The sequence below is a fragment of the Dipodomys merriami genome, unplaced genomic scaffold, assembly GCF_024711535.1.
Source record: "Dipodomys merriami isolate MVZ:Mamm:240054 unplaced genomic scaffold, mDipMer1.0.p SCAF_50, whole genome shotgun sequence".
Taxonomy (NCBI): domain Eukaryota; kingdom Metazoa; phylum Chordata; class Mammalia; order Rodentia; family Heteromyidae; genus Dipodomys; species Dipodomys merriami.
In genome coordinates this window covers 7132841-7146780 of record NW_027206069.1, presented here as the reverse complement: position 1 = coordinate 7146780, position 13940 = coordinate 7132841, and the positions used below count along the sequence as shown (strand labels likewise).

At 53.3% G+C, this 13940-nt stretch overlaps 1 protein-coding gene across 1 annotated transcript in view; it reads right to left on the bottom strand.

Moving 5' to 3' along the window:
• Syne3 (spectrin repeat containing nuclear envelope family member 3) overlaps positions 1-6406 on the bottom strand; it is a 77207-nt gene extending 70801 nt beyond the window's left edge. The window contains exons 1-2 of the mRNA XM_069997641.1: positions 6335-6406; positions 898-955 (exon numbers count right to left, since the gene is read on the bottom strand). The gene's annotated coding sequence lies outside the window, so the exon portion shown is untranslated. The remainder of the gene's footprint in view (positions 1-897; positions 956-6334) is intronic.
• Between the last annotated feature and the right edge of the window lie 7534 nt (positions 6407-13940).

Here is a 13940-nt window from a genome sequence, read left to right as displayed (position 1 = left end):
GCCTCCTGTATTATTCAGCAAATGCCACTTGGGAGGGACGCAGCCCTTCCCAGATCTTAAAAAACAACTCTGGGCTTCATTAGGGTCCAACCAGGGCCGGCTCGGTGGTGATATCTTCCCATTTCCATGGCATTGTGACGTCACACCACCAGCCATAAGGACACAGACATTGAGTGAATGGAGGAGCCCTGGCCTGGGGCCAGGAGGTCTGCCTTGACACCCACAAAGCCATCTCTAGGGCCCAGCTGATCCAGCACCTCGTCCCCACAGCAGCCACCGTCTCAAAATCCAAGTGAGGTATCCTGAATGAGGAAATCCGACAGGCTCCCCAAATCCAAAGCTTTGTGATCCCCCAAGTGGAAAATTCCACCACTGACCTCAAGTGATGGGTCAAAATGCAGGCTCACTACAATCCCTGCATGGACGAGCCTCAGAGCAGGTGCACCGGCAGAGATGAGAGGAAATTCTTTTGGGTCCCAAGTATCTCATTATGTTTATGTATGTGTTCCCAAGTGTGGGCAACTTCTGAGCTGGGAACTGATGGCTCACCCCTGTAATGCTAGCTAGCTACTCCAGAGGCTGAGAACTGAAGATCATGGTTCAAAGCCAGCCTGGACTTGAGCTATGGCTCAAGAGCACCAATCTTGATGAAGCTAAGAGAGTGTGCAAGGCTTTGGGTTCAAGTCCCAGTACACACACACACACACACACACACACACACACACACACACACACACACACACACACACACACACACACACACACACACACACACACACACACACACACACACACACACACACACACACACACACACACACACACCCTGATCCCAAGCATTTTTGATAAAGGACACATAGCCTGCATTTAAAGCCAACCCTCGCAAAACCAGCTTACCTGTGTGAGCGTCTCTCTCATTAGATCCTCTCGAAACTTCTGCCCTCTGTGTTGTCACCTGTTAGAAGACAAAGGGATCCCTGGGTCTGTGACCAAGCACAGGACACATGGGGTGGGACCTGAGCTGGGGTCCTATGCCCAGGGAGCAGGTGGAAAACGAAGGCCAGCCGCGTATCAGCAGAAACCCGGGCTGGAGCCTGCAGTCCCGGGACCCCGAACCTCTGAGTCCCATCCAGGCACCTTTGTTTGTTGCAGGCAAGACAACAAACTCAGGACCAAGGGGCGGTGTGGCCAGGTGGGAGCTGTCTCCTGCTGAACCTTCCTGCACCTGACAGATGGAAGAATCCGCCCAAGTATTTTCAGGCCATTTCCCTGAGGCCTGCCCAGGCTAGACTGAGCCCGGTTGGGCGGCCTGTGATTTCAGCTCCAAAGGAGTGAAATTACAGCAGCACCTTAGCCTCGTCCTTTCAGATCACCCTCTAGGTGAAAGCGCTGCTCCATCCTCAACCAGGAGCAGCACCTGGGGCCAAGCTGCGTCTCCCGGCGCCTCCACCAGCAGCTGAAATGTGTTAGAGCAGATCTAGCCAACAGGTGAGAAAGAACAGCTCTCCTAGGAGCACTCAGAGGAAGGAAGATGCTAGGCACTGCTGTGTTTCCTTTCCAGATATTCTGTTGTTGTTTTGGGGGTCTGGGTCCTGGTTCTGAGCGTTTTCACTCAAGGCTGGTGCTCTAGCACGTGAGCCATACCTTGCTTGCAGCTCTTTGCTGATTAATTGAGGAGTCTCAGCTCTGTCTTTCTGGGCTGGCTTCCACCATTGCTCCTCATCTAAACCTCTGCCTCCTGAGTACTGGGATTACAGCTATGAGCCAAGGAGGCTGGCCATTTCTGGATGTTTTTGCTCCTAAATTCTCGAAGTGTATCATGCATACTGCGGGCCATAGCTCTCTTCTGGCGTTGCACCTTGACGATGAAGGAATCAGTTTATCTCAGGTAAGCCGGGTGTCTGTCTCGAAGCCTGCCCTTGAGAGGAGGCTGTGGCCCATAGGAGTGGCAGGCTGCGTCCTCTGCAGAGTGATACACAGGTGTGGCCGACAGGTAGGTGTGCCATCCGCAGATTCGCATTCCTTGTTGACATTAGCTGTGCACGTGTCTCTCGATGGTTGTTAAACCAGCAGAATGGTCCAGGTGGCAAAGGCTCCTCCCAGCTCAAACATGCCAGGATTTTATGATTCAGAAGGATAAGCCATTAGGACTTCAAAACATCCTGCTGATCGCTGAGCCCCTGAATCATGAAAGCCATCATGACACGATTTGGGAAAGAGGGAGAACTCCCAAATAAAGGGAACTCATCTGGAACTCCCACCAGATTAACATTTGAATCCAGTGGAGGGGACCGCTTGCCTGAGAGACCATGCAGACATGACTGATACTCAGGAGAATTTGGTACTCTCTGCACTGTGTAAGAGTTGATCTAATGGAATGTGTATATCTCCTATTTGTCAATGAGGAAGCAGAAAGATATTTGCAAGTAACACCCATTAGCCCTTCTATAAACTGGAGAAACACCGAAGTGTGGATCCTACTGAGAGCAAAACAGGCTTCTCCTCAGTTTCCCCAAAGACAGCCGCTCTGATTTCACATAAACATTCCTTGGCCTTTTTATTTTATTTTAGGCAGGGTGGGATGGGAATGCATGCCTGTAACCCTAGCACTGGGGAGGCTGAGGTGGGAGGATTGAGAATTGGAGGCCAGCCTGCTACACAGTGAGATTTGTGGGCAACCCCCCCCCCACAACAACAAAAAGTTCTTCACTTTGCAAACTAGTATCTCTTGAGAAGACAGAAGCAAAGCGTAGTAAGAAACAATGACAAAGACTTTCCTTGTAAGCGCCCCTCCCTCCCCTTCACTCTCCTTCCTCCCTCCTCCCCTGTGGTGAACACTGACTTCCACGATGGCTTTCTTACCATCCACCCCTTACTTCTCGGCTGTCCCCCCTGCCCTTCGCCTCTGGCGACTCCCTGCCCATCAGCTGCCTGGCTTCAGGCTCCCTCCCTGAGCCTACGAGCTGAGATTCCAAAGGGAGGGGCAAAAGGGCACTTTTCTTACTCCACCCTTTGCCCCTCCAGAGTCCAGTGTCTTAGAGCTGAGAGCTTATAGATATTACAGGAAGGAAATGTTCTGGGTCCGTTTTTGCTCTTTTTTTTCCCCCAGCTGACTCAGTGGGCCTGATCTGTAGTTTTTCCAGTGATTCACGTTACATTGTTCTGTGTGTGTGCACACACACCCTTGCGCCAAAACTGGGCTTGTACTCGGGATCTCCTAGTCTTGTTTAGTTCTTGCTGATTGTACCTCTGCTCAAGGTACACTTTCACTTCCTGCTTTTTGATGATTAGTTGGATGGGAGAATGTCTCAGATTTTCCTGCTGACTTTGAATCTCCGAGTAGCTATGATTGCCAGGCACCAGTACTCTGCAAACAGGCCAGCAATGGCAGCCTGGTCACCTGTCAGTGTTACAGGTGAGAGATGGCAAGAGATTGCAGTTGCTTCTGAATCCCCCTCCTCCCACCCCATCGCCACCCCTGCTCCTCCCCCATTCTGTCCTCCTGCAGTCAAGGGCTTGGCTTCATTCTGGAAAGACCCTGAGGGAGGTGACGCAGGACCACTCACCACCAGACATGGGGAAAGCAAGGGAAGGGACAGAACTGGGGGAACCCAGATATCCAGACCTGGCCCCCACACCCAAATGGTGGCAACTGCTCACCTTTGCTTCCAAATGGAACATCTCATTTAATACTACAGCACCCTGGGGCTGGGAATGTGGCTTCGTGGTAGAGTGCTTGCCTAGCATGCATGAAGTCCTGGGTTCAATTCCTCAGCACCACATACACAGAAAAAGCCAGAAGTGACGCTGAGCTAAAAGCAGCTCAGGGACAAGTGCCCAGGCACCTGAGTTCAAGCCCCAGGACTGGCAAAAAAAAATACTATAGCACCCCATGACACCCTCTTTTCCCAAGGAAGGCTATCAAAGCTCCGCTGCACCTCCATTCCTGACAGCTGGGCAGCCGGAAGGCCCAGATGCCCTTAGACTCTCAGAGCCTTTCACATCCTTCAAAGACCCAGCTGGTCCTGCCAGCACCTCCCACAGGGGCCAACCCAGCACCCCAGCAGCCCCGGCTCGGGTCTCTGCATCACCCACCAGGCCAAGGGGCCGTCCAGGCTGGGCCAGGTGCACAGCCACAGACAGCATGCAAAGCAGGGATCGTTTCCATGGAAACGCCAGGAGCCCACCACACCCAGAAGGCCCCTGCAGGCCAGGTGCCAGCCTATGCCCTCCCTGAGTGAGAGACACCAGCCCAGATTCCCATCAGCCCCTCCGGGTCCCGGGCTTCCCCCTCCCCCACGCAGCCACCCCTCACCCCTACCTCGGGCCTCTCTGGCTCGGAGAGAGGGAGCTGGCTTGGCACAGCTGCGGCTGTCAGCACACCCTGTTGTCCTGCCTGAGGAATGTGCAGACCCACACGTGTTAGAGCGTCCCGCTGGGGCACGGTTAACACGAAACTGAGCAAAACAGCCCTTGGCACAAATGTGCCCCTCCTACTCCCAGCTCCTGACCCTGTGGGCTGTTGCCCCCTCCATGTGTGTGTGTGAGTATGTGAGTGTGAGAGAGGAAGACAGAGGAGGAAGGAAGGAAGGAAGGGCGAGTGAGAGAGAGAGCGCGCACTAGGTTCTGCTACTAGCTGTGCAACCTTGAACAAATCACTCCTCCTCTCTGGGCCTGCTTCCTCTCCTCTTGAGAGATGAATGAAGCTCAGAAAATCCATGACTGCCTGATGCCCCTGGCTCACACCTGCAATCCCAGCTACTCAGGAGGCTGACATCCAAGAATCGATTTGAAGCCAGCCTAGGCGGGAAAGTCCATGAGTCTTATCTCCTATAAACTAGCAAAGAGCCCAAAGTGGAGGTATGATTCAAGTGGCAGCGTGCCAGCCTTGTGCCAAAAAGCTAAAGAACAGCACCAGGCTCTCAGTTCAAGCTCCAATATGGGCCAAAAAAAGGATGGTGACTTTGTGACATTTCCCCTTGCTGGAGAGGAAAGCCACTGCCCCTCAGCGGGTGACCGAGGCACCGCCCCCAGCTCGGGGAGCCCGTCAGCCCCACAGAGGAGAGCACTAGCAGGAGAGAGGAGGAAAGGGTCCCGGAGCCATGACACGATGCCTGGTATTCCCACCCCGGTTTTCAGGCTGAGGCTGCGGTGGGCCGGGCTGCTGTGTGGGCTGCGGCTCCTGGATTAGGGGTCAGGATCTGAAGATCCTCATGGAAAGTCAACATCCACCCATGTCCCCTCCAGCCCTGCCAGAGGTGGGAAGGAGGCTCAGAGAGGCTGAGCCCCGGCCCCAGCATCATAAAGAAACTTGGTGGACAGGGTGGGGCTTTCTCCTCACTATGGGCTCTCCAGGGCACTCCCAGCGGGCCTCGTCCCCAGGAGGGGTCGCCATGCCCAGGAGGGGGTGGTGATGGTCAGGAGGGGGTGGTGATGGTCAGGAGGGGGTGGTGGTGGTCAGGAGGGGATGGTGGTGGTCAGGAGGGGGTGGTGATGGTCAGGAGGGGTGGTGGTGGTCAGGAGGGGATGGTGATGGTCAGGAGGGGGTGGTGGTGGTCAAGAGGGGGTGGTGGTGGTCAGGAGGGGGTAGTGATGGTCAGGAGGGGATGGTGGTGGTCAGGAGGGGATGGTGGTGGTCAGGAGGGGGTGGTGGTGGTCAGGAGGGGGTGGTGGTGGTCAGGAGGGGGTAGTGATGGTCAGGAGGGGATGGTGGTGGTCAGGAGGGGGTGGTGGTGGTCAGGAGGGGGTGGTGGTGGCCAGGAGGGGTGGTGGTAGTCAGGAGGGGGTGGTGGTGGTCAGGAGGGGTGGTGGTGGTCAGGAGGGGGTCGCCATGGTCAGGAGGGGGTGGTGGTGGTGAGGAGGGGTGGTGATGGTCAGGAGGGGGTGGTGGTGGTAAGGAGGGGTGGTGATGGTTAGGAGGGGGTGGCAATGGTCGGGAGGGGGTCGCCATGGTCAGGAGGGGTCATGACCACCAGGACGGGCGTCTCTCACCCTGCACTCTCCGCCGAGGCCAAGACCCGCGGCGGGCAGCGGCAGCAGGTCGGCCCGCGCCTAGCGAGGAGCGCGGGGAGCCGCGCGCCCTGGCGCGGGACGGGGCTCGGCCCACGCCACCCTCCCGCGCAGGGAGGGAAGGCGCCGGGTTTTGCCGCGGGCGGGGCGGCAGGATTTGAACTGAAACCGGCCGGCCCGCCCGCCCGCCGGCGCTGACACGCCGCCCCGCGCCGCCCCGGGGTCCCCGACCGGCCGCGCCGCCGACCCCGGAGCGCGCCGGGGACCCGGGGACCAGGCCCGGCCCCCTCCCGCCCCATCGGCCCGGTGTCCCGCCGTCACTTACCGGCCGCAGCGCAGCGCGGAGCGCCGGGGCGCAGGGCGGGCGGCTGGGCCCGGCCTCCGCGGTCCGAGCCCGAGGCGGGGCGGGGCGGGGACAGGGACCACGGGACACCAGCCGGGACACCGCCGCCCCGCCCCGCCCCGCCCGGGCCCCACCCGCCCGCCCGCCGCCGCGCACCCGGGCTGGGCTCCTCGCCCTGCGCCCGGGAGCTGCGGTCCCCAAAGGCCACGCTGGGGAGCGGGGTCCGGTCCTCACCGGACGGGGCGCTGACCCAGGGCGCCCTCCACGCCGTCGGCCACCTGCCGGGTGCTCGGATCGCCCCCCGCCCCGAGCCCCGAGCCCCAGGGTTTCATCCACACCAAGGACCTGGCACCAACCCCAGACCCCAAATGTGCGATTCCCCCTCCCCGCCGCGTCTCCTCCCGTACCCCGGCTCAGACACGTGCCCTCGGCCCACCAGAGGCTGAAGTCAGGATTACAGGCATGCACCACGATGCCCAACCAATTTAAAACTCGTATCTGCCTCTGGACCTTTGCACTGCAGTCGCCTTTGGACTGGGGCCAAACACATACAATGTGATGGCCCGAAGTCTTCACACTGGGTCTCTCCTCCCTTCCCCCAGGCCCAGCAGCCATTCCGACACATTTTGAACCATCCGGGGGCTGGGGCCCTGATATATATATATATATATATATATATATATATATATATATATATATATATATGTGTGTGTGTGTATGTATGTATGTATATATGTATGTATGTATATTTGTTGGTCATGGGTCTTGAACTCTGGGCCTGGGCACTTTCCCCCAGCTCTTCAGCTCGAGGCAGGCGCTCTACCACTTGAGCCACAGCGCCACTTCTGGCTTTCTGGTGGTTCATTCCTCCTCAGGATGGTGCTGGCTTTGGGAGGGTCACAACCCTGGCTTCACAGCTTACCTGTGGCCAGCCAGAGGCTTGAAAACAGCTTCAGGTCCACAGCTTCCAACAAGGGTTTTTTTTTTTTTTTCCCTGTGTGTGTGTGTGTGTATGTGTGTGTGTCAGATTAGGAAAGGGGCGGGAGAATTAGCTTCAACCCAGGATTAACACAGGGCTAGGCCTAGCTTGGATTAGAATGCCAAGAGGTCAGCCACACCTTGCTTGGTGGATCTCCATTATTAAGTCATAATTATGCGGAGCTGCCCTGGGTCCAATCAAAGGGCCTCCCCTGCTTTGCGCGTGACCGGCTCCAGGTGTCTGTTCTAGGCCTGTCATGCCGATTGCCTCACCGGCCGTTGCCGCAGGCCCTGGGGTTCCGAGCGCCAGGCAGCAGCTTCACACAGTGACTAGCAATGACTAGAAATCCTGCTCCAGCTTTTCAGGATGCTTTCCCACAGCAATCCCTTTGTGGTCAGATCTCTGCAATCATCTTCCAGGTAGTCAGGACAAGTGTAGTTTTGTTCTTTGAAGGAATCGAAGGCACAAAGAGGTCAGATGATGATTTGCTAGAGTTAGGCCTTGCCATGGCTCTGGAAATCCAGGCCTCCAGCTCCCCTTTGGCTGCGTTGTGCCCCAAGTTGCAGCTTGAGGCTTGTTACTCATCTCTGATTTCCTCTTCTGAATCAACGGTCTGCTCACAGGAACTTCCGTCCTGTGGGTTTGCCCCCGCCTCCTCCAAGCTGTGGCTTTAAGACTCTAGGTCCGGTATTCTCACTTCAGTGTATGGTATACTATAACCCTCTTCCACTAAACACACCTGAGGTCTAGACGCTAGACTCCAGCAAGATGGAGGAGAATGAGGAAGAGACTCCCACACACAGAAGGTGGAAGTGCAATGAGTCTGTGGCCAATGGAGACCCGGTAGCTCCATCTACAGAGGGGCTTGCCCCACCTGTGACTAACACAACGCACAGCACCAATTTCAGGACAGTGGAAAGATTCAAACTCAGGGACAGCCTTAACTGTTGCTGATTGCTTATTTAACTGAGTGAACCTTGGCAAACCAGGTGGGAACAGTGGTGGTATTTCACAGGTGAGTATGTATGTGAGGTGCCAACATGCTCCATAACTACAGAATGCTACTGAACATTATTCTTATAGTTGGCTACCCATTGCTTTTCATAAGTGTGATATAGTCATCAACTAATATTATTAATAATATTTTAATGTGTGTGTGTGTGTGTGTGTAAATATTGGTGCTTAAACTCAAGGCCTTGAGCTGTCACTTGGCTTTTTCCTCTCATGGTTGGTGCTCTACCACTTGAACTGCACCTGCACTTCTGGCTTTTTGCTGGTGAACTGGAGATAAAGAGTCTCTCAGATGGGTCTGCATGGCTTGGCTTTGAATCTTAATCTTCGCACCTCAGCTCCTCAGCAGCTAAGATTACAGGGATAAACCACCAGCACCCAGTTTTATTGTTATTGTTCTTTTGTGGTGCTTTGTGTATGTTAAGCACATGCCATACCACTCCTAGCCCAAGGCCCTAGTTTCCATTCAGTGGTGGTCCTTTTCTACTTTAAAATAGCACATACACGCCATACACTGTGGCTCATACCTGTAATCTTAGCTATTGAGGAAGCTGAGATCTGAGGATTGTGGTTCAAAGCCAACCCAGGCAGCAAAGTTCATGGGACTATTATCTCCAACAAACTACCAAAAAAAAAAAAAAAAAATGCCGAAAGCAGGGCTGTGGCTCAAGTGGCAGAACTTTAGTCTTGAGCAGAGAAGCTCAGAGACAGCTCCCAGGCCTGAGTTCAGCACTAGGACAGGCACACATGCACAGAAAAAGAAGCCCAGGGGCTGGGAAGGTGGCTCAGTGGTAGAGTGCTTGCCTTGCATGCATGAGGCCCTGGGTTTGATTCCTTAGCACCCCATAAACAGTAAAAGCCAGAAATGGTGCTGTGGCTCAAATGGTAGAGCACTAGCCTTGAGCTAAAGAGCTGAGGGACAGTTCCCAGACTCAAAGTTCAGGCCCCACAACCGACCAAAAAAAAAAAAAAAAAAAAAAGGAAGAAAGAAAGAAAAGAAAAGAAAGAAAAAGAAGCCCATGCACTCACACCTGTAATCCTAGCTACTTGGGTGGCTGAGATCTGAGCTTCATGGTTGGAAGCCAGCCCAGGCAGTTAAGTCCAGGAGACTCTTATCTCCAATAACCAGCAAAAAGCCAGAAGTCAATGTATGGCTCGAGTGGTAGAGCACCCATCTCAAGCAAAAAAGCTAAGCCAGAGTAGAGTGCAAAACCCTGAGTTCAAGCCCCAGTACGAGAACAACAACAACAAGAAAAAGATCCAGCTGACTGATAAAGAAGAAAATGTGGAGCGAGCCAAGTAGCAGCTGAGCTGGTGGAGTCTGAACTCGGAGAGATCCAGGCATGAGCTGCCCTCTTCAGCATTGACTGCTGCTTACAGAAAGGAGAGGGAAGGAAAATGTATCTGAGAATTCTGGCAAAGAACTAGGGGAGAGCCCCTCTGTCATCTCTGGAATTGAGCACAGGAAACTCCGCCCGGGGCCTCCAGAAGCAGCCTGGAGAGCAGCCACCAGAAGGGCACTAAAATTAAGCCTTTTGGAAATTCTGACTCACTGGGCTGTGGGGCTGTGTGCAAGGCACCACACGTCTTCCAAAAAGCGAAGTTCTCTGTGCTCTCCCCTCCCCTCCCTTCCCCTGTGGAGGGCATGTGCACATGGCTCCCGGGGAAGCCGCAGCTGGGTTAATTAGCTGGGGGCGGGGGCTGTTATCCAGGGTGGCTTCACACCCTAGGTAATTGCACACCAAAGCAAACTGCACACTTCATAGAGGTCATTTGTTTGTTGTTGATGTGTTATGTTCACTGAAAGATTAAGAGGAAAGCTAGGATGACTTTTCTGGCTTGTGCAATGCCTCAGTTGTGAGTGGGTAAACTGAGGCTAGAGGGCAGGAAGGAGGCGCCCTGGCTCAGGGTCCCAGGGTGGAAGTTTATGATTCCATCTCCTCTCCCTCTCTCTCCATCTCTAGCTAGCTAGTGGTGGATTGAATGATGGCTGTTGACTAAATATAAATGGACAGCTCATATGGGGGTCTCCATTTCTGGGGCACTCCATCAGAGAAGTACGGGGCTGGGGTGGAGGGTGGGCCTCCCCCAGTTCAACTATCAGCTTCTCTACTCCCTCCCTCCCTTCTTTTTTCCTTTTCTGTGTATGTGTCAGTACTGGGGCTTGAACTCAAAGCCTTAAGCTCTTGTTTAGCTTTTTCTTTTTTGGGGGGTAGGAGGGGTCCGGTCATGGGGCCTGAACTCCGGGCCTGGGCACTGTCCCTCAGCTCTTCAGCTCAAGGCTAGTGCTCTACCACTTGAGCCACAGCACCACTTCCGGCTTTTTTTTCTGCTTATGTGGTGCTGAGGAATCGAACCCAGGGCCTCATGCATGCAAGGCAAGCGCTCTACCACTGAGCCACCTTCCCAGCCCCTTGTTTAGCTTTTTCACTGAAGGCTGGTGCTCTTCCACTTGAGCCAAACCTCTGCTTCCAGATTTCTGCTGGTTAACTGGAGTTAAGTCTCTCACATTTGTCTGTCTGGGCTGGCATTGAACCGGGGTCCTCAGAAGCTAGGATTACAGGTGTGAGTTGTCACGCCCGGCTCTCTTCTTTGTTTTCTGTTGCTGGTTCTCCACATTACCCTGATTCTTCCTGCTAGAGTCATTCCCTGAATTTCAGGATGAGAGCCCCACTGCCCAGCTCCATCAGCTTCTCTGGGGGCCCTGGTTTCTTCATGAGAAGCTGTTCCCCACACCCCCATCACCAAGGGGACACCCTTAATGAATGGTAAGGAGGCACTGCAGCCCGAGCACTGGGACTGGAGTAACCTGTGCCGATCTTCTGAAAACACAGAGTTGTGCTGCCTTTATAAAATAAAACAGCAGAGCAAGAGGACTAGATGTCAGGGTGAGCGGGCTCCAGCGGGCTCACACTGCTGACTGTCACCCCTGCATTTGTCAAGCTGTGACTCAAGAGGAGTGAAAAGTATCTTCCCAGTTAGCCACTCACTAAAACAGCACAGGCCTTGGGTTCTTTGTGTTCGATAGATAGCCTCACAGATCCTGACCCAGCCCAGCTACTACGATACTCGATACTCACAGGCACAGCCATGTACAGAAAAGATCGAGTACAACCTTAAACTCTGTTCCTAAAAGAGATGATCCTTCTAGAACAGGCTTGTCAGGTTCTTCCCACCAGTGACAACCCAGGCCCCTCCTCCTCTTCTCGTGTGTGTGTGTGTGTGTGTGTGTGTGTGTGTGTGTGTGTGTGTGTGTGTGTGTGTGTGTGTGTGTGTGTGTGTGTGTAATTCATGTTTTAAGATCATGGAAATTCACATGTGGCTACAAGAAACTACAGAGTGAATCCCTGCACACCTCCTTCATCATCATGGAAAACAGGGGTAGGGAGTCTCTCTGGGGTGCTGACACAGACACCATTCACATCCAAAACATTCCCCTGCCCCCAGGGCTGTCCTGTGCTCTCACTTCTGTAATTTCATCATCTCAAGTCTGTTACATTTCCATGTGGCGATGCATACCTGTAGTCCCAGCGCTCAGGTGGCTGAGTCAGAATGGTCCTCAGACTCTCACGGAATGCCACCTTAGGGATTGGCTTTTTATCCTTCACGGTTCTCTGGGCAGTCCTGCAGGCGGCAGCTCCTTTGGCTTGCTGAGTTGTATTCCACGGCGACTTGAACCCTGGAGGGCATCTGGGTGGTTTCTGGTTTGGGGCTTATGGGTAAAACTGCTAGAAACTCTGATTCTGAGTGTTTACATGTCAAGTTACTGGTTATCGTCTCCACAGGCAGACCAGCCCCGCCCCACACTTCTACTGACCCCATGATGGACTTCTCCAAGGACATGAGTGTCATGATCACCTTGGTCCAGGGCTGTGATGTGGAAATCCAGCAAAAGCTCACTGGGAAATGAGGGTGTATCGGAGGTGCCACATTCAGATGCACAGAACAGGAAATAACAACACAGCACGTCACCAGGTGCTAGACAGGATGGTCAGGAAGTGACTGCTAGGAACAGCAGAGACAGAAGTAGAACGAGGCTGGGGTGAGGAGAGGGTCTCAGGACCATGGGTTGTGAGCTTGGGCACTGTCACTGAGCTTTTTCATCAAGGCTGGTGTTCTACCACTTAAAACACATCTCCACTTCTGGCTTACTGGTGGTTAATTAGAGACAAGAGTTGTTTCATGTCCTTTCCTGCCCAGACTGACTTTGAACTGTGATTCTCATTGATTTTTGAAAAGTAAAGTTTTGTCTTAAACTGGTTTCTTTTCTTTATTTCTTCTTGTCAGTTGTGGGCCTGAACTCTGGCCCTGGGCACTGTCCCTCAACTCTTCAGCTCAAGGCTAGTGCTCTATCATTTGAGCTACAGCACCACTTCCGGCTTTTTCTGCTTATGTGGTGCTGAGGAATTGAACCCAAGGCCTCATGCATGCAAGGAAAGCGCTCTACCACTGAGCCACCTGCCCATCCCCAAACTGGTTTCTTTTCAAGATGGAATTAAGACCCACGGCAGATTGTTCCAGAAGTAGCAGCTGGTGTAAGTGTATTTTGAGATCACTTGTATAGTGTTAATGTTATTTCAAAGTCACCTTATGTAAATAACATCTAACTTTATTCAAACTAGCCAGTGATGAGCAGATTCTGAAGCTCATCTCAACCAATCTGAGCAGAGGGGTGGGGCCTGCTACATTAGAGATAAACGGGGGTGGGGGTGGGGTTCAGCCTACCTGTTCAGTTTGAGATTTTTGGCTGATGGCTTTACCTTCTGTGGAATAAATTTTGCCTTCTCAAGACACTTACTTTGTGTTTATTGTTGTGATTTCAATGGTTCTTGGGGAGCACATTAAAAAATTACAGGTGTAGGGCTGGGAAGGTGGCTCAGTGGTAGAGCACTTGCCTTGCATGCTCAAGGCCCTGGGTTCAATTCCTCAGCACCATATAAGAAAAAAGCCAGAAGTAGCGCTGTGGCTCAAGTGGTAGAGTGCTAGCCTTAAGCTGAAGAGCTGAGGGACAGCGCCCAGGCCCAGAGTTCAGGCCCCACAACCGGAACCCCCCCCAAAAAAAATTACAGGTGTAAACCACCAGCACCTATACTCTTAACCATTTGAACTCTCAGTATGGCAGCAATAATGAAGGACCATGTTCTGCTCATAAGTAAAATTCTGATCCATTTCTTAGGCTGTATTTCACATTGAGCTTTCTTGTCTCCCAAATGCTAATGAGATCATTTCATGTCAAGGCATATTGATCATTTAAAATGTTTTGCATAAAGAAACAATACCAGCTTTAGGAACTGCCAAGAGAGAAGTCTGTGTAATGTATCTACTGAGAGAGACAGACAGACAGACAGAGAGGAGCCCAGATGAGGGGACTCATGTGTGCACCCATGTGCATGTGTGTGTGTGTGTGTGTGTGTGCACAGTGAAGTCTCTGGTTATGTTGATCGTTTTCAAGCAGCAAGAACACATGGCTTCATGGCACAAACTACTCAGGGCCTCTATAATGTGGTTTTGTTTTCTGGGAATCACTAGTACTAGGAAAGCCCCACCCTGCTCTGCCCAAGAGAGCGGTGTGGCTCCTCCTCCCCGCCACAGCCCGCC